We start from the raw sequence: 25,395 nt of genomic DNA on the forward strand, positions 1-25,395 counted from the left end.
GAAATTTCATGGTACTGCTGTTTATTCCACATTAGATTTGAAATCTGGATTTTGGCAAATTCAGCTCCACCCGAACTGCAGAAAGTACACAGCATTTCTCTGTTTTGGTGACTGTTATCAATTTTGTAAATTACCATTCGGTTTAACAATTTCTTCAGCAGCGTTTATTCGCGGTTTGAATACTATACTTCCGACAGAATTAAAAGACAGAATCACAACGTATGTAGACGACATTCTTATTTGCAGAAGCTAACTCGTCTGAACACAATTTGATTCTGGAACAACTGTTGCAAACTTTTCGTGCACAAGGACTCACAGTTAGTCTTAACAAATCGCACTTTGGCAGAACTTCCATAAAATTTCTTGGACAGGCAATTTCAGCAGAAGGCATTGCGCCTGACCCGGAAAAACTTCAAGCTTTACGTGACATTACTGTTCCAACGACGAAGAAACAACTACGCAGCTTTCTGGGGTTAATTAACTTTTTCCGTAAATTTATTCATTACTCTGCTTTAGACACCCCTAGATAATGCCAACAGAAGGGAAAAAACACTATTTGGTCATGGGATAGCCAAGCACAATCTGAGTTTGTTAATGTGAAACAAGCTTTGTTGAATGGACCACTTTTATCACACCCAGATCTCACTAGAAATGTTTCCATTGCCACCGACAGTTCTAACACAGCTTTAGGCGTACACATTTTTCAGGAAATTGAAGAAGACGGTAATACAGTAATTAAAAACATCGCTTTTCCAAGTCGCATTCTGTCACCTGCTGAACGCAATTATTCTGTTACATAACTTGAAACACTATGTGTTGTATGGGCATTTACCCGATTTAGGCATTTTCTTTATGGAAGACATACTACCGTTTACACAGACCATAGAGCTATCCAGTTTTTACTTTCCTCTAAATTTACACATGACAGATCAAACAGATAGAAACTGTATTTACAGGAATTTAATTTTACAATTGTTCACATTCCCGGTACACAAAATATTGTAGCAGACGCACTATCCCGTTCTCTCTGCAACAATCAGCAAGACATCGCAACCAACTTCTGCCAAGCAAATGCTAGCGTCATGTATATTCAACATGTCGCATTTGAAAATTTCATTTCATCGTCATTACGAGACATAGCACAAGAGCAGAGTAAAGACAACGTATAGAAAGAAATTAAACACCTTTGGCCAGATAAGAATAACGTTACCATTAGAAACCATTACACGGTACGCAATAACATTCTGTTCCGCCGCTCTCACCCTGACAGCAACAACTGGTTATTATGTATTCCTGACGAGCTTGTTAACAAATAAATTTGGTATACTCATTTAAGTTACGCACATTATGGAGCCAGAAAATGTTTTCTTATACTGAGACAGAACTGTTATTTTGCCAACATGGAGAAACGTATTCGAGGAGTTTTAGCGACATATAAAATCTGCCAGAAAGCTAAATTAGACACGACTTCACATATTCCTCCGTTACATCCCATTGTACCTGTTAAATTGAGACACATGGCCGCTGTAGGCATTTTTGGACCGATTCCCAGAACTAATAGAGGTTTTTGCTACATCTTTGTCGCTGTTGAAGTCACATCGAAATTTGTTACCTTCACTCCATTGCGCAAAGCTACTGCTAAATCTATTTCGAATGCATTTGTAAAACATTTTGTATTTCATGTAGGGCATGTATTGAAAGTAATTTCCGACAATAGACCACAATTTCGATCTGCGATATGGACACGTATGTTACGAGCTAGAAACATTTCTCCGATCTATATATCCAAGTACCACGCTTCTTCGAGCCCTTGTGAACGACTGATGAAAGAAATTGGTAAACTGTGTAGAATGTACTGCCATAACAGACATATTGATTGGGATACACACATACTCTCATTCCAGGATGTAATTAACTCCATACCAAATGAATCTACTATGCTATCTCCGACTGTTATATTGAAAAATGTTGAACCGCCTAACAAAATTAAAGAATTAGTATCTTTTCCTACATCTCGTCGACTACGTCACCATGAAATAATTGACATTGCGCTCAACAACATCAAACGTGCCACAGAGCGCCGGAGACGACAGCACAAACAGGTTTGTACACGCCGTGACTTTCACATTGGACAGAAGATATTAGTACGCACACACTATTTATCCAACAGAGGAAAGAGTAGATGCAGTAAATTTGAACTTCTATACGCAGGTCCATACAGAATTCGCAGCATTCCTCATCCCAATGTGGTACATGTTGAAACTTTGAGAACCAGAAAAAGCAAGGGCAATCACCATATTTGCAATACTAAACCCTTTATTGAATGAACATACTTTACGATTTATCACACTGTACCTCCATTTCCTGATATTTATATGACCACTCACGCAATTATATTTATGTGACTATTTACTCATGATTATCATCTTTTTTCCTGGCAAGTGCCCGGCAAGGTAAGGTTATCAGTTCGCTTTTCTTGTCGTTATATATTAGACCGTTCACATTTTCGATTTTTTATGTATGTATGAATGTTTTCCTATCGAAAGTAGAATTTTTGTCTGTATGCACTATGAAATGTTTAAGATGTAACATACACCAGTTGACATTGACATTTTGCATTATGATATCTCAACATCTTGACTATTTACATTTTTTGCTACTACACTATGATACTGTGTGTACATTTTTTGCACTTGAAAACTGTCTTTTTTTTACCCAATATGTTTTCTGTCATTCTATGCTGTATGCTTAATTATTTTACTAGAAACAAGTTTTTATTTAATGGGTATATGAATTAAATTCAAGATATTAATCCTTATTCATCATTTTTCAGAAAGCAATACCGTGTAAAAGAAATGAATTAAACAACCACAGTGGTTTACTATGAAATGGAAATTTTACCATCAGAATGAAGGAAAGAAAATGCAATATATTGTCATGAAGAGTAAATCGATCAGAATTAACAAGCATTAACCAGAATATATTGTACACATCGTATGATAGCAGCCTTGACTAATTATTTTTCTTTCAGAATACAAGGCGATTGATGCAGACTGTCAGACAGAACTACAGATGTTAATTTTAGTGATGAAATATGCTAGAAGTAAGAAACTCTATACTATATGAAGTAATGAATGATAATGAATAGTTGTATGAAGTAAATGGTAATATGAATATGCATAATGAAGTGTCTATTTTTTGGAGATAATAATAAATGATGATGAATAGTTATATGAAGAATATGCTAATACGAATAATGAAGTTTTTCTTTGCAGGTGATTATAGTGATGAAGTTATGATAATATGAATAATGAAGTTTTTCTTTGCAGATGATGATAATGATGACGTTTATATATTTACTGTTAGTTAAGAAATGCTGTGTAGTTATTTAAGTATTTGTTGTAGTTCCTTTTGACAGTATATCTTCTGTCGCATAGTATAATGACTGAATGTTTTGGAAAAGACAGCTAGAGTACATACATATTAAGTCCACGTTTCATTACCTGTTGATTCAAAGTTCACCATTTTTCAACATAATATGCATTTCTTCTTTCAGCTCAATAATCCTTTTTGTATTTTTTCCAGGAGAAGCTTTTCATGAAATTAATATGCTATAAGCAGTTCGTTATTAAACCTGTTCTAATACTTGCATTTTGTTACCCAGGTGTGTCTATCATTTATGAATGTGATCACATATACTGTACTTGTTTCATAACGTTGCTACAGCTGACTCATGATGAATGACGTTAATAATCCTTATTTCCAGCAATAAGTGAAAAGCAAATATTTTCATGCCCCAGCAATTAAGTATCGATCCCAGGGCAATGCATCGCCAAAAAAAATTATTATTATTAGTTCCAACTATTACCAGTATACAACTAAATAATGCTATCAGTTTAAGATATATTTTTAGTCCTAAAGATAATGCAAATTTTCTGTATATTGATTCCATTATGTCTATGTATTATTGGAATACCGACCTTGAGTAATAGTTCCAATGCCTTACATTTTTCATGTCACTTACATGATATCATATATAAACACCAGTAGCTTGATGCTACATTCAATCACTCCTGTTTTAAATGATGACTTGTGAATAACACTGAATAATGTTTTGTAACACTATATGAATACTTTGTAACTGGCCAATGAATGCTACTGATTCAGTCAGATGAGTTATGAATAGTGTTTCATAATACTCAATATTGTTCATATCGGTTGATACACTAGTGTAATTCTATGATGACTAGCATAAGACTTAATGTGTCCTTCACCTTCTGACCTAATTACTGCAATATCCGTTTATCCTGTCCATCCTCATGATCATGGAGCACTATATTGTTTTTTGCACTAATTCTACGTTGCTGTAAGAGTATGGATTCTACAAGAATCGGGTGTTGACATATCAAGCTGTCCACCACCTTGACGATGGAGATATTATTATGGTCCTACTGCTGGTGTACCTAATGTAGTACCAAAATGATAACATTGAATATTAATACACATTTCAGTGTCTTGGCTACACTGACAAATACTTCAGGGAAGAGAACTTCAGATTGTCTCACTTGGTGTTGTGCTTCTGTAGAAATATATGGACTTTCAGTGCACCTACGTGCAACCTACTGTGCTACAACCATGATGCAATCCTTCCCATTCCTTTCCTAGTTCCTGTAAAATAGTAAAGGCTTATACAGTGCATTTAAATTCTTGTAAAATGATAAAAACTTTTATGGTGCGTGTGCACTCTATTTTGTTAATATATTTTGTACTCATTGTGAATATACTTTCTCATTTCTGAATATGTTTTGTACTCAGTGCGTGTGCACTCTATTTTGTTAATATATTTTGTACTCACTGTGTATATACTTTGTCATTTCTGAATATGTTTTGTATGGTGCGTGTGCACTTTTATTTCATTTGTTAATGTGATCAGTTCATGTAAAAATGCGAAACACGTATACAGTGCGTGTGCACTTTGTCATTTGTTAATATATTTTGTTCTCATTGCGTATATACTTTGTCAATTCTGAATATGTTTTATACTCAGTGCATGTGCACTCTATTTAATTTCTTAATATGTTCTGCACTTATCAATGATGTAAATACTCTGTGACTGTAAACACAGTAACTAAATAGATTATAGAAAAATTTGTTGCTCATGGCAAGTCCAATGGACTCACCATCGCTGCCAAATTTTTGCCCCCCAGTGGAGGGTTATGTAAGAGGTCCATAATTAAAGAATTTGTTGCTAGCGTAATCGAGCTGATTTAATTTCGATGTATTGCTCACGCGCTGCCTGCGATATGTAAGCTAGAAGAGAATCTGAGACCAAAGAGCAGTATTGACTGCAGTAAGAACTGTGTGTTAGTAGGAGTAAGTTGTTGCTAGCGAGCAGTCGTGTCTGGTTTATCGTGTTGGCTGGGCCGGTCGTGTGCAGCGATGGCGGAGCCTGAGCGTTGTAGGATAAGGTAAAAGCAGCCTCGCGCATATGTAGTATTGTTACATCAAGTCCCATGAAATGTTTTTAAAAAAATCTGTTAATAATAATCTTTCTCATAAAAAAGGAACTTTTGACATTCGTCTCAATTTAAAGAATTCACTAATTTCTCCAATCCTTGGCAATCCCGATTATTGAAAAGAAAAGTCAGTTCTTTCCTTTTTTATAAGACAAATCTATCGGCCAGCACTGGACTTAGCTGCGCCAGAAAAATTTCTTATAGGAGCAGATATATACGCGTTATCCGGCGATCTAATTAAGGTAAGATTTTTCAGTTTATTCAGAATGATGTATCAGGGCCATGACGCAGCATTGCTGACATCCAAAATTTACCAGGTTAAATTGACTACCAATTATTGAAAGGTTATAGGTTTGTCACATTGTATTATATTTTCACTGTTGGGTAGTATTATTCATATTATTTTATTTTGTGGGGAGGTTACAAAGTTAACTGTTGCAATGGCTGAGAATGATGGACGCAACGTGCGATCTTCAAGCGATCCACGAGCTGCGTCACAACAGCTGAACATTGCATGGTCCACTGTTCAGAAAGTGCTGCAGACAATTGTGAGGTTTGGTTGGTTGGGTTGTTTGGGGAAGGAGACCAAACAGCGAGGTCATCGGTCTTACCGGATTAGGGAAGGACGGAGAAAGAATTCGGCTGTGCCGTTTCGAAGGAACCATCGCGGCGTTTACCTGGAGCGATTTAGGGAAATCGCGGAAAACCTAAATCAGGATGGCCAGACTCGGGATTGAACCGTTGTCCTCCCGAATGCGAGTCCAGTGTGCTAGCCACTGCGCGGTAACAATTGTGAAATAGCATCTCTAGAGCGGTTGCGGTTGCAAGCTATTTTGGGTGCAGATGGCCGCCACATTGGGCACTTTTTTTATAGTCATGTACATATGGCAGGCTAACAAATGTTACACCCTCGTGTGGAAATTAAATATGTTTCTTTCAATGGTTTATTTAGTGTTTATTTATCTTCCGGGTGTCCTTACAAATGTTTCCACAGTATTCATTGTCCTACGATCGCTCGTTTTCCGTGGGGGTACCTCTGAAGGAGTGGTTGTTTAATTAAAGTAACCCTGTATGCCCGCATCTCGTGGTCGTGGGGTAGCGTTCTCGCTTCCCACGCCCGGGTTCCCGGGTTCGATTCCCGGCGGGGTCAATGATTTTCTCTGCCTCGTGATGGCTGCGTGTTGTGTGATGTCCTTAGGTTAGTTAGGTTTAAGTAGTTGTAAGTTCTAGGGGACTGATGACCGTAGATGTTAAGCCCCATAGTGCTCAGAGCCAACCCTGTATATCTCAGGTGTCTGCAACCTGTACCCAATAGAACTAACAAGGGATATTGAACGTATACAGAAAAACGTCGACAGAGGTTTGTATGACGCACACAAAGGTAGTTAAACGTTCTCTCCCCGCACTATACGCGAATAGATCTAGGAGGAACCGGTAACATGAGGTTTAATTTGGAATATCTTCTCCCGTGCAGTTCACAGTAGTTTTCATCGTATACAGGGTGGTCCATCGACAATGATCCATTGATAGCGACCGGGCCAAATATCTTATGAAATAAACATCAAACGAAAAAACTACAAAGAACCAAACTCGTCTTGATTGAAGAGGGAAACCAGATGGCGCTATGGTTGGCCCGCTAGATGGCGCTGCCATAGGTCAAACGGATATCAACTGCATTTTTTTAAATAGAAAGACTCATTTTTTTATTTACATATTCGTGTAGTTCGTAAAGAACTGTGAATGTTTTAGTTGGACCACTTTTTTCGGTTTGTGATTGATGGTGCTGTAATAGTCACAAACGTATAAGTACGTGGTATCACGTAGCATTCCGCCAATGCGGAGGGTATTTGCTTCGTGATACATTACCCGTCTTAAAATGGATGGTTTACCAACTGCGGAAAAAGTCGATATCGTCTTGATGTATGGCAATTGTGATCAAAATGCCCAAGGGACGTGTGCTACGTATGCTGCTCGGTATCCTGGGCGACATCATCCAAGTGTCCGGACCGTTACGTTATTTAAGGAAACGGGAAGCGTTCAGCTACATGTGAAACGTCAACCACGACTTGCAACAAATGATGATGCCCAAATAGGTTTTTTAGTTTCTGTTGCGGCTAATCCGCACATCAGTAGCAGACAAATTGCACTTCGGTCGAGAACCGCGTGACCACTACGGTAGCAGGTTCGAATCCTGCCTCGGGCATGGATGTGTGTGATGTCCTTAGGTTAGAAAGGTTTAAGTAGTTCTAAGTTCTAGGGGACTGATGACCTTAGCTGTTGTCCCATAGTGCTCAGAGCCATTTGAATCATTCGAAGATAGCGGTAAAAAACGCTGGCTTTTCTTATGGTTTCAATTAAACATTGTTTAAGTGCACGGTTCCCGTAATGTCCCAGACGTGACGACAGAAATACAATAAAAACCGAAACAGTCTCGAGGAATTTCAGTATCGGTCATAAGAGAAGTTTCTCTGACAACAAGCAGGTGTGATGTGTGCTTCAATAAGGAAAGCCTCACGTGAATTCCAAAACAGTGGCGAAATATTGTGAGCCTGCCATTCTTCTTTAAACGGAACCTGAAAGTTCATGTAAGACCAGGAACCTGTTTATCGTCCTGAAATATACCCACAAACACTGAACATTATCCACTAATAAGGCAACATTACTACTGTTATCAAGTGTCAGAGGTGGGAAATTTTACACAATCGCAACCAAGTGTGTGTGTGGGAGAAGGGTGGGGGGTGGGGCGCGCGGTGGGGGGGGGGGGGGGTGAGGGGATGGGGCGAGAGTGGATTGGCCTATTCGAAACTAAGCAGACGAAATTTCAATTATAACATCGACTGCAAACCTCACACCACTCTGTCTCAAAGTGTAATAAACTGTGCCTTATTGCGTTATAGGCTCAATTTATGCACGACAAATGTGTTTTGATCTGTGGCGGACGGTGCCTAACAACCTGAAAAACTGGAGGCTTGTGTGGTAGAAGCTATCATTTTCTATGAAGCCTGTGCTGCCGCAGTACTGCATTTACGTCGCCTCACCTGAAGTGCTGTGATGTTCGTATGCTGAATATTTACCTATAGTAGCCCATAAACAGCTAGTAATAAAAATGAATGGTACACGTTTTTATGAAGCCAGTCTGAAGTATTCACAGGGGTAAGTTAATAAATTCGCGAAGAACTAGCATATGATAAACGTAGTGTAATGTTTAAGTGAGCGTTCTTCATGAGATTACTCGTCCTGGATAGACACTTATATGGGATTAAAGTGCATAACAGCTCCTCCCAACACCATAGCATAAAATTATAAAAAAAGATACGCAGTTCTGAAACATGATCTTGCGAGGCCGTGAAACTGTTCGTAAATCACCTGACTTTGCGGATGGTTAACTAAGAAACGGTTACCGATCACCAGATTTTCTAATGAGATTAAAAGTGAGGACAAAGCCGGAACATTTTCCTCGGCAAGTTCGAAAGCAAAATGCCATGCGGAAACGACACAATTGTACCTAACCCCAAAATACACGTGATCTTACAATGACTTATTCGGCAAAACAAGCTCACACGTAGATATAAGTGAAGAAACACTTTATTTGGGAAAGCTTAAACAGAACTTATCATAAATCCACGATGGCTATACTTATTCATTCAAGTGAACACTACAAGAACTACTTCCTTTGAACGGAGTTCGAAATACACTATGTGATCAAAAATATCCGGACACCTGGCTGAAAATGACTTACAAGTTCGTCGCGCCCTCCATCGGTAACTCTGGAAATCAATATGGTGTTGGCCCACCCTTAGCCTTGATGACAGCTTCCACTCTCGCTGGCGTACGTTCAATCGAGTGCTGGAACGTTTCTTGTGGAATTGCAGCCCATTATTCACGGAGTGCTGCAGTGATGAGAGGTATCGATGTCGGTCGGTGAGGAATGGTGCGAAGTCCGTGTTCTAAAACATCCCAAAGGTATTCTACAGGATTCAGGTCAGGACATTGTTCAGGCCAGTCCATTACATGGATGTTATTGTCGTGTAACCACTCAGCCACAGGCCGTACATTATGAGAAGGTGCTCGATCGTGTAGAAACATGCAATCGCCCGACCCCGAATTTATCTTCAATAGTAGGAAGCAAGAAGGTGCTTAAAACATCACTGTAGGCTTGTGATGTGATATTGCCAGGCAAAACAACAAGCGGTGCAAGCGCCCTCCATGAAAAACACGACCACACCATAGCACCACCGCCTCCGAATTTTACTGTTGGCACTACACACGCTGCCAGGTGACGTTCACCGGGCATTCGCCATACCCGCACCCTGCCATCGGATCACCTCGTCGTGTACCGTGGTTCGCCACTCCACACAACGTTTTTCCACTGTTCCATCGTCCAATGTTTACGCTCCTTACACCAAGTGATTCGTCAACTGGCCTTTACCGGTGTGATTTTCGTTTATGGGCAGCCGCTCGACCATAAAATCCAAGTTTTCTCAACTCCCACCTAATTGTCATGGAACTTGCAGTGGATCCTGATGCAGTCTCCATTTCCTGTGTGATGGTCTGGACAGATGTCTGCAGAGAACACATTTCGAGCGTCTTTAACTAAATGCCTAATAGCACTATGGGACTTTACATCTGAAGTCATAAGTCCCCTAGAACTATAACTACTTAAACCTAACTAACCAACCTAAGAACATCACACACATCCATGCCCGAGGCAGGATTCGAACCTGCGACCGTAGCGGTTGCGCAGTTCGAGACTGAAGCGCCTGGAACAGCTCGTACACACCGGCCGGTTCCTCTTCAACTGTCGGTGGTGTCTGTTAGTCAAACAGACGAGGTCGGGCTCCAAGCTTTTGTGCTGTACGTGTCACTTCACGATTCCACTTCACTAACATATCGTAAACATTAGACCCAGGGATGTTTAGCAGACGAATGACACAAGTGGCACCCAATAACCTGAGCACGTTAGAAGTCCGTGAGTTCCGCGGAGCGCCCCATTCTGCTCTCTCACGATGTTTAATGACTACTGAGGTCGCTGAAACGGAGTACCTGGCAGTAGGTGGCAGCAAAATGCATCTAATAAGAAAAACGTCTTTTCTGCGGGGTGTCCGGGTACTTGTGACCACATAGTGTAAGTTGTTAATGGCTTCAATTTCAAGCCAAAATTAGTTATCCGAATAGGATCACAATAACTGCGATTTCTATGTCCGGATGGACCACAGTGCAACCATATTCGATGAGAAACACGTGAAGTAAGAGGTACGTTACACCGTATCCAGCTACAAGTAAACGTACATTACTGGGCACAAAAATTGCTACACCACGAAGATTACGTGCTACAGACGCGAAATTTAACTGTCAGGAAGAAGATGCTGTGATATGCAAATGATTATCTTTTCAGAGCATTCACACAAGGTTGGTGCCGGTGGCGACACCTACAACGTGCTGACATGAGGATAGTTTCCAACTGATTTCTCATACACAAACAGCAGTTGACCGGCGTTGCCTGGTGAAACGTTGTTGTGATGCCTCGTGTAAGGAGGATAAATGCTTACCATCACCATTCCGACTTTGATAAAGGTCGGATTGTAGCCTATCGCGATTGCAGTTTAACGTATCGCGACATTGCTGCTCGTGTTGGCCGAGATCCAATGACTGGTAGCAGAATATGGAATCGGTGGGTTCAGGAGGGTAATACGGAACACCGTGCAGGATCCCAACGACCTCGTATCAAAGCAGTCCGAGATGACAGGCATCTTATCCACATGGCTATAACGGACCGTGTAGCCACGTCTCGATCCCTGAGTCAACAGATGGGGACGTTTGCAACCCAACAACCAACTGCACGAACAGTTCGACGACGTTTGCAGGAGCATGGACTATCAGCTCGGAGACCATGGCTGCGGTTACCCTTGACGCTGCATCACAGACAGGAGCGCCTGCGATGGTGTACCCAACGACGAACCTGGGATCACGAATGGCAAAACGTCATTTTTTCGGATGAATCCAGGTTCTGTTTACAGTATCATGATGGTCGCTTCCGTGTTTGGCGACATTGCGGTGAATGCATATTGGAGGCGTGTATTCGTCATCTCCATACTGGCGTATCACCCGGCGTGATGGTATGGGGTGCCAGTGGTTACACATCTGGGTCACCTCTTGTTCACACTGACGGCACTTTCAATAGTGGGCGTTACATTTCAAATGTGTTACGACCCATAACTCTACCCTTCATTCGATCCCTCTAAACCCTACATTTCAGCAGGATAATGCACGACCGCATGTTGCAGGTCCTGTACGGACGTTTCTGGATACAGAAAATGTTCGACTGCTGCCCTGACCAGCACATTCCACATTCTCCAGACTTCTCACCAATTGAAAACGTCTGGTCAATGGTGGCCGAGCAGCAGCCTCGTCACAATACGCCACTCACTACTCGTGATGAACTGTGGTATCGTGTTGAAGCTGCATGGGCAGCTGTACCTGTAGACGCCATCCAAGCTCTGTTTGACTCAATGCCCAGGTGTATCAAGGCCGTCCTTATGGCCAGAGGTGGTTGTTCTGGGTACTGATTTCTCAGGATCTATTCACCCAAACTGAGTGAAAATGTAATCACATGTCAATTCTAGTACAATATATTTGTCCAATGAATACCCGTTGATGATCTGCATTTCTTCTTGGTGTAGCAATTTCAATGGCCAGTAGTGTATACCTTATGAATTACTAAACACAAAGCGGCCACTAAGCATCGTGATGCGAGCCGGCCACGTTCACACTCATCTTGTGTTAGTACCACACCACTATCGTCAGGGGGCTATGGCACTTTCGCAACGGTGCACGCGGTCCGCAGTTCGACCCCACATCAGGGCAACCTGCTGTGAGACACGAGCCACAGAGCTGCTGCTGCTGTGGGGCCAGCCGAGCCATACTACGACATCTCACCAACCACCAGCAGTGGGGTAGGGTTTTTACGTCACCCGCTGCTGCAGCCGGGCAGCGCCAACACCGTAAGCACAGGCCTCAAGGTGCAACTATGACGTCATCGCCGCTAGGCTGTCGCTGCAAACCAGCATCAGCGCAAAAGCGTGTTCTTCCCTCGTGAAAACATAACAACGACATAGTTGTCGACTGTGTCATTTACAAGAAAATTGTGCCGTTCATCGTCTACAAAGAAATTGTACCGGACCTGTATGCTACAGCGCAAAATGCATGATACTCTGGTTACAATAAACTGTGTTTTCCATCTATTGTGTTTGAGACAAGACGCAAATTTTTACTACTTGCCAAGAAAGTAGAGAGGATGACGTAATTATACTTGAGATCGTAAGTTTAATTACTTCACCAAGAATGTAGTTCACTGGTGAGACGCTCTGCTAAACCCGCAGGACAGGACAGGTAGTTTAAGTTGTGGAAAGTGGCCAAAATAAGCAGCCGTCTGTTACACTCTAACACACAACCTTTTATTTGATCAAACATTACAAGATCCAAGAAAATTAACAAAAAAACAGCGTTAGTTTTGTAACTCACTTAGCGGTTGAATGCGCCGTACAAATCTCATACCTTAAGGGCAAGACGACTTTTAATTAAAAAACGGCTGAAAGCCAATAAAGGTCAACCAAAATCAAAAGTTTATAAGCAAAGCCTTATCTTAAAACGGTTCCTTAATTGGGATGGAGGCCCAAATAATCTAACACTTTAAGAGCAAACAACTTAAATTCAAAATCAGCTGAAGGCCCAACACATAAGAACCGAAAAGTATTAAAAATGCTAAAGGTTTTACGTTAAACACTTCTTAATTCGGTTGAATGTCCAAACCATCTAACACCTTAAGAGCAGAACAACTTTAATTCAAAATCGGCTGAAGGCCTAAGAATCTGACACTTTAAGAGCAAAACAACTTAAATTTCCAAATCGGCTGAAGGTCCAACACTTAAGACTCAGTAACATTAATTTAAAAAATACCAAAGGCTTTACGTAAAACAGGTCTTAAATTAGGCTGAAGGCCCAAACCATCTGACGCCTTAAGAGCAAAACAGCCTTAATCTAAAAATCGGCTAGAAGCCATACAAGAACAAACAACAAGAACAAACAAGAAGAAGCAGCACACCCAAGGGCGCTCAGAAGTTACAAGGGTCGTCCTGGAAGTCACACACTAGAGCTCGCTTAGGTGGGACAGGCAGTCGGCCCAACCATTGTTGATCCGCCGACAACCCAACCAACACACAGTCAATGGACCCACCGAAAAGATAACCTCCGCTTCACCTGACCAGCACACGACAGTTAGTTCAATGGAACAACGTAGAAGATATTGGCGCCCACAACATAAATGGGGTTGTCAAACTATTTCCCTGCTGCTCCACGCCAACCGAACAACTCCCTGCACTCAATATAAAATAAATAAATAAAATAAAATATTAATAATTACTTATGTATTATAGTGATTGGTTGTAATTAAGATTTGTTTATCTGTAACGTGGACGTTTAATTATTTGGCATCAGACGCTTGACAATGGCTTTTTCGTAAATGCAATGTTATTCGTAGTTGACCGTGAAATAAGACTCAAATAATCGGATTTCGTATTTAAATCGTTTCCAAAGACAGCTGCGGTAGGTGCCGACTCAAAATCTAAATCTCAATATTAGAATAATTTGCCAGCCATGTCAATACGTCGTATAGAGGTGACTGTCTACTAAACATAAAGAAGTTTACACAGTTCGTTAAATCAGATATATTCAACGAATAAGCCTACAGTTAAATAATTCAACTTACTTTCATAAATATAGAATAAGCCTACTGTTAAATAATTCAACTTACTTTCATAAATATAGAATCTCTTCAGGGTCAAGTGCCTAGTGAGATTCCAACTCGCAGTGTTCTTATATAATATCAAATATGGCGGTGTGCCAGTTAATAAAATATACGTGCTTCCAGCACCAGTTCTTCTGCTCGACCCCTTCTTCTTAAAGAAACATAAGAGTGTCCTAATTGTATTTTGTTTTATCAGCGGCATAGCGCTGCAGTTCTGTGCCATAGGCTTTATTTATTTGTCAGAGATTAATTATTTAACTAAGATTTCGCGTTTCCGAGGAAACTCACGCACGGCATGCAAATGTGCCTTTATATTGCCCCCTGAATTGCGAGGGGAAAGGACACACCTGCAGGCGAGCAATTCACCTAAAGGCACAAGAAAATCTAAGTTATCTACAACTATTTACATGACATACATTACACAGTATATTATATGCAAAATTTGAATGACGTGCGGGCGCCGTAAAAGTTCTTATGTTGGCAAAATAGAGTGCGCGCATGCGCAGAAGCGTCTATGTGACCACGGCACTGCCGTTATATCGTAAATTTAGATCACGCGGCACAGTATTGCAGTTCATATTTTCATGTGCGAGCGCGTTTCTTAGTCGTTGCATGAAGAAAATATTCCACCAAGATTACATATGAAGAGTACATTCTATGACAGGTAACTTAATTTTAAAATTACAATATTTGTTATAACACAATACAACTTTAGATTGTTGAATGTTCTTAGTTACATAGTATTGCATTGAATTGCTTCAAAGAAAAATGTCTTTTTGTTTCAGGTGCGTTGACCTATACACATCGTGTCGTTATTACAGTTTATATTCATCTGCTGCACAGTAATGTTTCACAGGTTAGGGTCGTCGGGGTAAAGTTTTTTGATCACAGTAACATCGCTGTATAACAACGTATTGGATACATAAGCACGTCCATCTCCTATTTCCATTATAGTCGTCGTGACAAAAAGCATTGTTTATTACAGATCGGACGAGACCCGTCAAGTAATTGGTCCATATGCAGTTCCTTTTCGATATTCCGTGGGAGCTTGGTTGCAGAACCTCGGACAGCACATAGCTGGCGTCGATCCTTGGACAGTTCAGGTAAGTTTGTCCGTCACATTTCGAGAACATGCCGTTCCCAGAAGTTCCATGCAAAATTCTTCCACTCGTCGTGTTGTTTCCTGGACAGGCACGTTGTGTCCATTTAATCCAGTTAACATATTGAAGTTAGGTACTGTAGTAATGTCACTAGACGATGCACCAATTATGCACTTCATATTTTCAGTTTTTAGCTAAATATAGCTCACCTAAATGTTTGTAGTTACTTATCAAAGAAATCGTTCATCGCGTTTACAAAGGTACGACGCATGATGAATGTCATTAACAGTTTCTTTCACATAGGTTTCTACGTAGTTGCAGACTTAGTAATGTACGTTAATGTCCGTGAACAGTGGTTCACTATGCATTTTTTTAAAAAAGTTTTTCACGTTTTGGCACTCATTATCGTTCAAATTTTCACAGACTAACAGTTACATTATACATCATTTTTTTAAAAAAACATAAGTAATCATACATATACACGTCATATATTTTCTTAGCATAAACATAACAGAGTTACACATAAACATGTTTACATCATCATTACATAGCTATAAATTATTACATTATGTCACATTTGCTTACATGAATTGCAGATATTTACGTTCCCTTTCACGGTTTTGCTGGGATTTTATCGATGTTTTTTGTGATGTCATCTGGAATTAAGATAGCTTAGACACAACATTCATTACATCAGTAGGCAAGACCAGGCGTTTTCACTACTCAATTAATATTCAAAATAATAAGAGACGGAAAACTGTCAGATTCCTCGCGTTTTGTGCGTGTGTGTATAGTGTCTGTGTCGCCATGGCTACTGGTAGATGCTTTTCTTGCTGAGAGATGTGCGTCTAGTCTATTTCTTGAAGTTCAAAAAAATGGTTCAAATGGCTCTGAGCACTATGGGACTCAACTGCTGTGGTCATTAGTCCCCTAGAACTTAGAACTACTTAAACCTATCTAACCTAAGGACATCACACACATCCATGCCCGAGGCAGGATTCGAACCTGCGACCGTAGCAGTCGCACGGTTCCGGACTGCGCGCCTAGAACCGCGAGACCACCGCGGCCGGCATTTATCGAAGTAAAAGATCCTTTCACAGATGACGTATGTCGGTTCGTCAGGTGTCATACCAAGTCAGTGGTACCTACAGTCACAAATGTTCCGTGAAAAATTAATATATCGTTCACTGCTAAGTAACCATAAATTTTACCTTAATATTCAGTCTTCTTGGTAATGCCGCGGCATTGAAAGAAAAGTTCTTCTGTCTTCAACTGCGTCACTGGTACGCTGAAATGAAAATTTCTATACTACTTATTATCTATGTTGTAGCAAACAGAGTTTTGTGAGTTGCACTAGCAATGTTTTCATGGACATGAGCTTGACATTATTTAGCATGAAATGCTCTAAGATCTCGGTGTGCGTATAGCCCAATAATTTTGTTCGTTCTAGGATGTTGTAACAGTTACGCACCAGGATGCGGTATGTTAACAATAATATAAGGTCCTTCATATAGCAGATGTCACTTAGCATTGCGTCGTTTGAGTGCTACAGATTTATGATGGGTAGGAAGTAGTACAAGCATTCCTGCCTTGAATTTTTCTTTTCTTTTTATTATGTTTCTGTGATGTTTGTTTCGTATGTGTGCGTGATGTGTCAGTGTAGTCAATACTTCTTTTATTTTCTGTTCAGGTGTGATTTCCTTGTCTGACAACTTAGGTAATGGTTCTATCCATTGATCGTTCTGTTTGCAATTGAACATGACCTCGTTAGGTGTGTAATTTGTATTGTAAATATTTAAATTATTGTGTACGTCTTCGAAAAGACTTAGGTAGGACACCCATTAGTATGTATTGATGAAATATAGGTCCTCATGAATCGATTTAATTCTCGGAAAAGTCTCTCAGTCGCGTTACATCGTGGACTAAACCTTAAAATTAATATACTTTTAATGTTATTGTCCTTGAAGAAATTTCTCCATCTGTACCCAGAGTAGTATGCTGCATTGTCTGACAGAATTGCTTTAGGGTTTCCCACGTGCGTCAGGTAATCACTTGAGAATCTTCGTATTATAGCATTTGCAGGGGCGGATTTTAAAGCATGAAGTTGTACATGTTACGAAAATACATCGTAAAAAGCTAAGATATATTTGATGCCTCCAGAGCTTGTTGGATGCGGTCCACTGATGTCAGTACACAGAATTTTCAGGGGGTTACTCGGTAAAATAGAATGTAAATCTGTTTTTGTGGATAAATTCTGAGGTTTTGATTTTTGACATATGACACAAGTTTTCAGTTCCCTGTAAATTTTTCTTCTCATATTGCTAAAATAACAGTATGTGCTGAGCTTTTCCAAACACTTTTTCGTCCCATAATGACCCCAAACTAAGTGTGTGTGCCAAATAAATTTACGTTCAGACTCTTTGGGAATGCATAGACACCAGTTAGTAGCATTTGGATGTCGTCGATAAAATAATATATCATTGTGTAACCTGTAATACTTAGTCAAAGGATGATTGTGTTTTTCTACCAGTAATGTTGTTATCTTATAGCAGTGAGGATGAGATTTTTGTAATTTAGTCATGTTTCTGCACATATCAATATAATATTGGTGATACTGCTTGTCTTGCATTAAGAGAATCCTGTAGTCATTTTTATTTTCTAAGTCACTGTTGGTTTCATTCATACCTTGTGGAAGTCTAGACAAAGCGTCGGCAATGGTGTTGTCCTTACCTTTTATGTACTTAATTTCAAAAGAGTAGTTCTGAAGACTAACTGCCCATCATAATAGTCTAGGATGTAGAAGTTTACAAGTTAACAAAAATGTCAGGGCCTGGTGATCGGTATAAATTACTGTATGTTTGCCAGATAAATAATAATTGAATTTCTTGAATGCCCAGACTATGGAAAGTGTTTCTAACTCAGTAGTGGAGTATGTACGCTCACATTCACTTAGAGTACGACTTGCAAAACCAATAATTCTCATATGTTCCTTTTCTTTATTCTTTACAACTTGAAATAAGCAACAGCCCAAGCCAGAACATGAAGCGTCACAAGTCATACAAAAATCTAAACTGAAATCTGGATGGCTCAATATGCTTGCATTCACTAAAGCATGTTTAATTGTATTAAAGTCATCCTGCACTGTTCCGACAAGATCCAAACCTAATTCTATCTGAGTAGATTTAACAGACGTATACTGTTCAAAAGTGATTGTGGTAAAAAACGTCTGAAAAATGAACATAGCCCAAGGAATGATTTTAACTGCTTTTTTGTTCGGGGGCTAGGAAAGTTTCTGATAGCATCTAATTTACTGGGATCAGGACATATGGCCTGTGAATTAATAATATGTTCTAAATATTTTATCTCACTGCAACCAAATTTTGATTTTCTAAGATTGGCTGTGACTCCAGCTTGTGCAAATTTTTCTAAAATTCTTTGAAGTGTGTCAATGTGTTCATTCCAACACTGTGTAGCTATCAGTATATCATCTACATAGTGTGTGACTGTCTCAACTAAATCATCGCCAAGCACGGTATCCAGGGCTGTAATGAATACTCCAGAACTGACATTCAGTCCGAAGGGTAGAATAAAAAACTGATAGGTTCGCCCCCCGAACATAAATGCAGTATATTTCCGATAATCAGGAGTGATACCTACTTGCCAAAATGAATTAGCTAGATCTATTGCGGAAAAATATTTTGCATCTAGAAATTTCTGTAATTGCTCTTCTAAATTCTCGGGTTTTGTGTGAACCGGTAAAATTATTTCATTTATTGCTCGTGCGTCTAACACTAGCCTAATGTTACCGTTTGGTTTTTTGACAACTAGTAGAGGACTACAGTAAAGTGAGGTGGATGGTTCGATGACTTTCCAGTCTAACATTTGTTTTAGTTCTTGCCACACAGCAGGTCGTTGAGATAACAGTACGTTATATGTCTTGTGGTACAAGATCTCGTAAGGCTTAACTTCAATTTTGTAGACATACGTGTTGATAACACTTAATCGTTTGGTAAAAACTTGTAAATATTTGGATAGCACTTCCTGTAGTTTCGAACGTTCATGTACACTGAGAGCTGTAGCTTCATTTATCTTATGATCAATCAATCAATGTTTTGAAGTCCATTAGCTTTGTGTCAGATGAGTGTGTGTGTGCGTGTCTTGAATGTCATTGTCAAGTACTAACTGAACCTTGTACCCTGTACAGTGTTTGTCATGCTTTAGAGTTCTCCTGTCCAAATGAATAATAATTACACTGCCTTTATCATTTAAAATACATTTACCTTTGGAGAAGTCTATAATGCAGTCCTTCTCGCTCATAATATCTAATCCTAATATGCAATTTGTCACAAGGTTTTGTACAACCAGGAATGGCCATTGTACGGTTCCATTACCTATTTTAATGTTTACAAGAACTTGCTTCTTAACCCTACATGACTTATTACCTAGACCAGTAGTTATTTTACAGTTTTGCGCAGGAAACTTAGGCACACGCTCCCATTCACACATCTTTTTATAGAAATTAAAAAACCAAACGCTCACAGCTGCACCTGTATCTAAGATAATAGTAGTTGGAATCCCACCTACTACACCAGTAGTAGACGCTAAAACTATTTCATTTGTGTTTGAACGACGTTGTGTACTGTCTTGCAAAAGTTCATCTGATATATTCTCATTGTGGTTGTATCTTATAAATAAAACAGGTAGTTTTTGTTTACAATTATAAGGCATATTAATATTTTGGTGTTCAATGGCGGTGTCAAATAACTGTTTAACATTGAAGTCGCCCCACAAGAATTCTTCAGCCACGACCCGGGGCATAGAAGTGACTGTTTCTAGTTTGTTGGATTAGCATTTGTATTAGGTATTGACACAGATTGAGGTTGTTTATCCGGTGTCACTTATATTATATTCACATTCGGATATTGCCTGTTCTGATCTCCAAACTTTTGCGGTTTTTGTTGCTATTACCGCGGTGCTTTTTGTATGGATTGCCGCATGAAGAGTTATTACTGTTGTAATTGTTGTTTGTATTGGAATATGCGTGTTGATTTTGATTTCCGTATTGAGACGTCATGTGAGTCTGCTTTTTTTGCTGTACCGCGTATCCAACTGTCGGCGCGCCAGACTTGAGTTGGCAAGCCTGCATGTTTTGCATACCACTAGTAGAAACATTGTGGCTGCTGTTTTGCCGTGGGAAGCGCTGAACTTCTAGTAACATGTCAACCGTATCTAAAGCTGTTAAAAAATAATCTGGATCGTCATCCGGAATATGTAAGAGTTTTTCTTTACTATTGAAAGGCAATTTGGCTTTCAACGCACGGAGTATATAACACGTGTTGCGACTGGTTCGTCCAAAAAATGTCCCATGTTCAAGTATTTTTCAAAATATCAGCATAAGTTACCATTTTTACTGTTAAAAGTTTCAGGTTCTAAAATTTGTCTACTGAGTCGCTCCTGGACGGATTGCGACCAGAATTTGTTCAGGAAGGCACGCTCAAACTCACTGTACGTGGTACATACGTCAGCTTGACTGTATGCCCAGACAGCTGCATCGCCTTGGATGTAACCAACAACATATGAAATCTTTTTCCGGTCACTCCAAATGCGTGGAAATGCATTACTAAAAGGTTTAAGAAAAATCACCGGATGAATGGTTCGTTTTTCTGGGATAAAAGTCTGAAATTGCCTGTGTTTGATTAAGCTTTCTTCTTCCTTGCTTTATGTTATGGATTTGTTCCACTGTAATTACTGTAATGTTCAGATGGCGAGTAATTACGATAATGTTGCTGTGGTTTACCATGATAATAGCTTGTGTTTGTGTTTGCACGACGTGGTATGTGTTGTTGTGGTGTGTTTTGTTCTTGTGTGTTTATTGTGTGCGGTATGTGTGCGTCATACTCGTATGTATATTGGTTTCCGATCTGTACATTTTGGCTGATATTTTCGTTACGTTCAGACTGTGGTTGATCGGTGAATTGTGTCATTGGTGAAGTGACAGACTGTACTGCGTCACTAATCAGCTGTTTGTTATTAGTGATGTATTCCGCTACGGAGTCGTGCACAATTGTTGATAAATTTTCACGTATGCGTCTATCAAAATGTTTGTCTTTGTTCTCTACCCAATCATTAAATTCTTTATTAATATTTTGAAAATGAGCTGTGGCATCAGATTGTAATCTGTCAGTCAGGTGTTGTTCAACATCGTCAAATCTATTCTGCACGTCAGTAATTCGTTTTTAAGGTAGTCATGTACTGTAGGATATGTTTGAAATTGTCCATTAAGAGCTTCACACGTGACATTAAGATTTTTTACTTGTGTCTGTAAAAGTGCTACGTCATTTGTAGTCTTTTCTTGTATCGTAGTAAGCTTGGAAAATTTTGCACTGAGTTCAGTCATCTGTTTGGTCAGTGTGCCGTCTATAAGTTCCACACGTTTACATAAATTGTCATTACATGTCTTGATTGCTATGAGATCAGATTTAATTTCGTCATTTTGTGTCTTTAAGGTTGCCATATTTTCTGCGTTTTGTTTCATTAGCATTTGTAACATGGTGGCAATGTTTACTGTTTGCAAGGTCACTGCCCCCGCCGCTTCATTAGACGTGCCGTCACGTATTAACATGGGCTCTGACTGAGACATTGAAATTTTTGTGGTGGATGGCCTGTTGTCAAAATTTCCGTTAACACTTGCGTCAATATTTGATGAATTGTCACTACCGGTTGCTGTCATAAAGTCATTTTCAAACATTTGTCTCGCATCCGAGTCGGACTGCGACTGAATAGTATGTCTTTGCTGTTCCAACTTTGCGTATTGTTTTCTAGTTATGACCATGCTTCAAGAAAATAAAATTTGACACAGGTTTTAAAATAAAATGCAGTTGAACATGAATCGCTCGTAGCAACAATGGCTGTTCGTTAATTTAAAAATGTAAACTGAATATCGGATTATTGTTAATGGCTGCTGGCCATGTTACAACGTATGGTACAGAAGTCGGCCATATTGTACACTCGTGTAATGGTATTGCTGCGGAAGTTATTGTTTAGGGAAAAGCACTGAGAATGAAATTTATCACTGAAAACTGCAACGCGCGAAAGAATTACTACAGAATCTACTGAAAAGCTAATGCACTGAATTATGCGTCTGGTCACGCCTGCCAATGCAAAGATGCTGCGTCTTACCTTATTTTGCTGGAAGCTTCATTGCGTCTTCCCTCCAAAAATTTAGAATTGGAAAAATCTTCAGATTTTTGTTATTTCTCATATATTCAAGTCCAGGTCCAGAAAGTTGATTTTTCACATGAAACAAAGAGAACAATGTAACAAATGACAAAATAACAAGTCCGACACGCAGTCGCCAATATAAAATAAATAAATAATTAATAAAATAAAATAAAATATTAATTATTGCTTACGTATTATAGTGATTGGTTGTAATTAATATTTGCTCATCTGAAACGTGGATGTTTAATTATTTGGCATCAGAAGCTTGACAATGGCTTTTTCGTAAATGCAATGTTATTCGTAGTTGACCGTGAAATAAGACTCAAATAATCGGACTTCGTATTTAAATCGTTTCCAAAGACTGCTGCGGTAGGTGCGGACTCAAAATCTAAATCTCAATATTAGAATAATTTGCCAGTCATGTCAATACGTCGTACAGAGGTGACTGTCTACTGAACATAAAAAAGTTTACACAGTTAGTTAAATAAGATATATTCAACGAATAAGCCTACAGTTAAGTAATTCAACTTACTTTCATAAATATAGAATCTTTACAGGGTCGAGTGCCTAGTGAGATTGCAACTCGCAGTGTTCTTATATAATATCAAATATGGCGGTGTGCCAGTTAATAAAATATACGTGCTTCCCGCACCAGTTCTTCTGCTCGACCCCTTCTTCTTAAAGAAACATAAGCGTGTCCTAATTGTATTTTGTTTTATCAGCGGCATAGCGCTGCAGTTCTGTGCCATAGGCTTTATTTATTTGTCAGAGATTAAATATTTAACTAAGATTTCGCGTTTCCGAGGAAACTCACGCACGGCAAGCAAATGTGCGTTTATAACAGCCCAGCTGGAAATATAAGCGCCAGGCCAGAGACAGTCCAAGGTGCGAATATCGATACACACTGTTGCTGCCACCTGCAGAACGAGAGGATAACAGCATAATCGGGATAACCGTGTGAGACTAAACACGCAATAGCAACCAAGATTTAATCCAACGATTAGCATGAGCCAGCTGCAGCTCGACTGGGACATAAACGACCAACAAAAGATCGCATCGATATTGTTGCCCAAAACAGTTTAATTATAAGCACTCGTGTAACCAATTTTTAACTAACAAGGGAAAAAGAGGGACTTTATTAATCTTACACCGTTGTCATCAGAACTGTCAGATAGATACCAGAATACTGCTATTAATGAAACGAAGTCTTTGTAATTAAAATGTAGGTCTAGTTTGATGCACATTCAGTGTTATCGAAGCAGTTACACATATCGAGAAGAGAAAAGTAGGAACGAGGAGAAAATGAGAAATGTAAATGCTTGCTAACCTGTCACAAAATTCATTCCAAAATAATTTACAATTGCAGTTTTCTGTTTTTGCTGCTATTGACGTTATGGCTACAGTACTTTTTTAACATAATTACTGAGAAACGTATTATACGCTATTTTACTACACACTGAAGAATTATGTTGTCTGTGTGATTTGCCTGACTACAAGAAAATCTTACTTAGGAAGAATCTTCTCTATTAATCGGGTGAACAGCTAACCTTGCAGCTAAATTTCTCTGGGAAAACTATATCCTGAAGAAGTGTTCATCTTCTCCTCATACCGAGTTTTTAACAACCAAATACATGAAAATAACAGCATTAATAACCTTATTATTAGGACAATACAATCCATTTCTGCCCACCTTTCTTACAAGTTCATAGCCTTCATCATTTTCTGTTACTGATAATGTTTTACCTGGTTCTAAATATGTTTTACATGTCTCACATCCCAGCTTCTTAAGAACAATTGTGGCGCAGTATCTGACAAGTTATGTGACAACAGGCAAGTATTCCTGAACAAACTCAATTTTTTCCTCACTGAAATTAATTACACTGCTGAAGTTTAGTGGTGGTGGTAAGGTGACATCATCTACACAGTCAGTTTCAAAAGAATCTAAATCTATGCCAGTTTCTCCAAGGACAGATGAAATTTTAAAGGACAGCGGGATCTGCATTCTTAGCTTGCATTCAATTTCAAATATCTGTCTCAAAGATACTAAATACTGAAATCCTGTCACTGTTCGATATTTTCCAAATCTTGCTTCTAGAGGATCTGCCTGAACCTTCCTGGCTAAAGCTATTTAAAATTCAAGTCCTCAGTACAATGTTTGGTCATTCGTAGAAGAGCGTGAATGGTATGCAATGTGTGTTACTGGATAATCCAAATATATCATCAGGACAGTGTTTAGATATATCCATCCATCATGAAAATCTTTCTAAATATCTTATATTTTAACACTTGTGCTAGAGAGTAGTTTCTGCTGTGCATCCTTGAAATGGTTATCTCTACCAGGTAAGCTAACATTTAAAATATTCCACCATGTACAAATTAATTTAATGAACTTCACAGTGATCTGAAACGTTTTAAATTATGTTCCCCCAAGTTTAACAAACCTTGGACAGTAATATCACTGAAAATATTATGCATAATTTTGACATTTTGTCGTTCGAGGTTGCTTGTATAAAGAGACTATATTAAGTTTGTTAGCAAATTTCATTATCTGTATACTCTCTATTTCACTTACCATTTTAATTGCAAATCACTTGGCTATAAGCAACTGTGAACTTTCTGAAAATGTTTCAAACTGGGGATACTATATTGGCTGATCAGGACCTTTTATTGATCCAATTATTTCTGACACATTTTAATGTGTGACCAGAATCCAAAACATAAAAAAAGAGTTTGATTGTCTTCACAAGGGTGTCTG

This window comes from Schistocerca gregaria, chromosome 3, assembly GCF_023897955.1.
Source record: "Schistocerca gregaria isolate iqSchGreg1 chromosome 3, iqSchGreg1.2, whole genome shotgun sequence".
Classification (NCBI taxonomy): domain Eukaryota; kingdom Metazoa; phylum Arthropoda; class Insecta; order Orthoptera; family Acrididae; genus Schistocerca; species Schistocerca gregaria.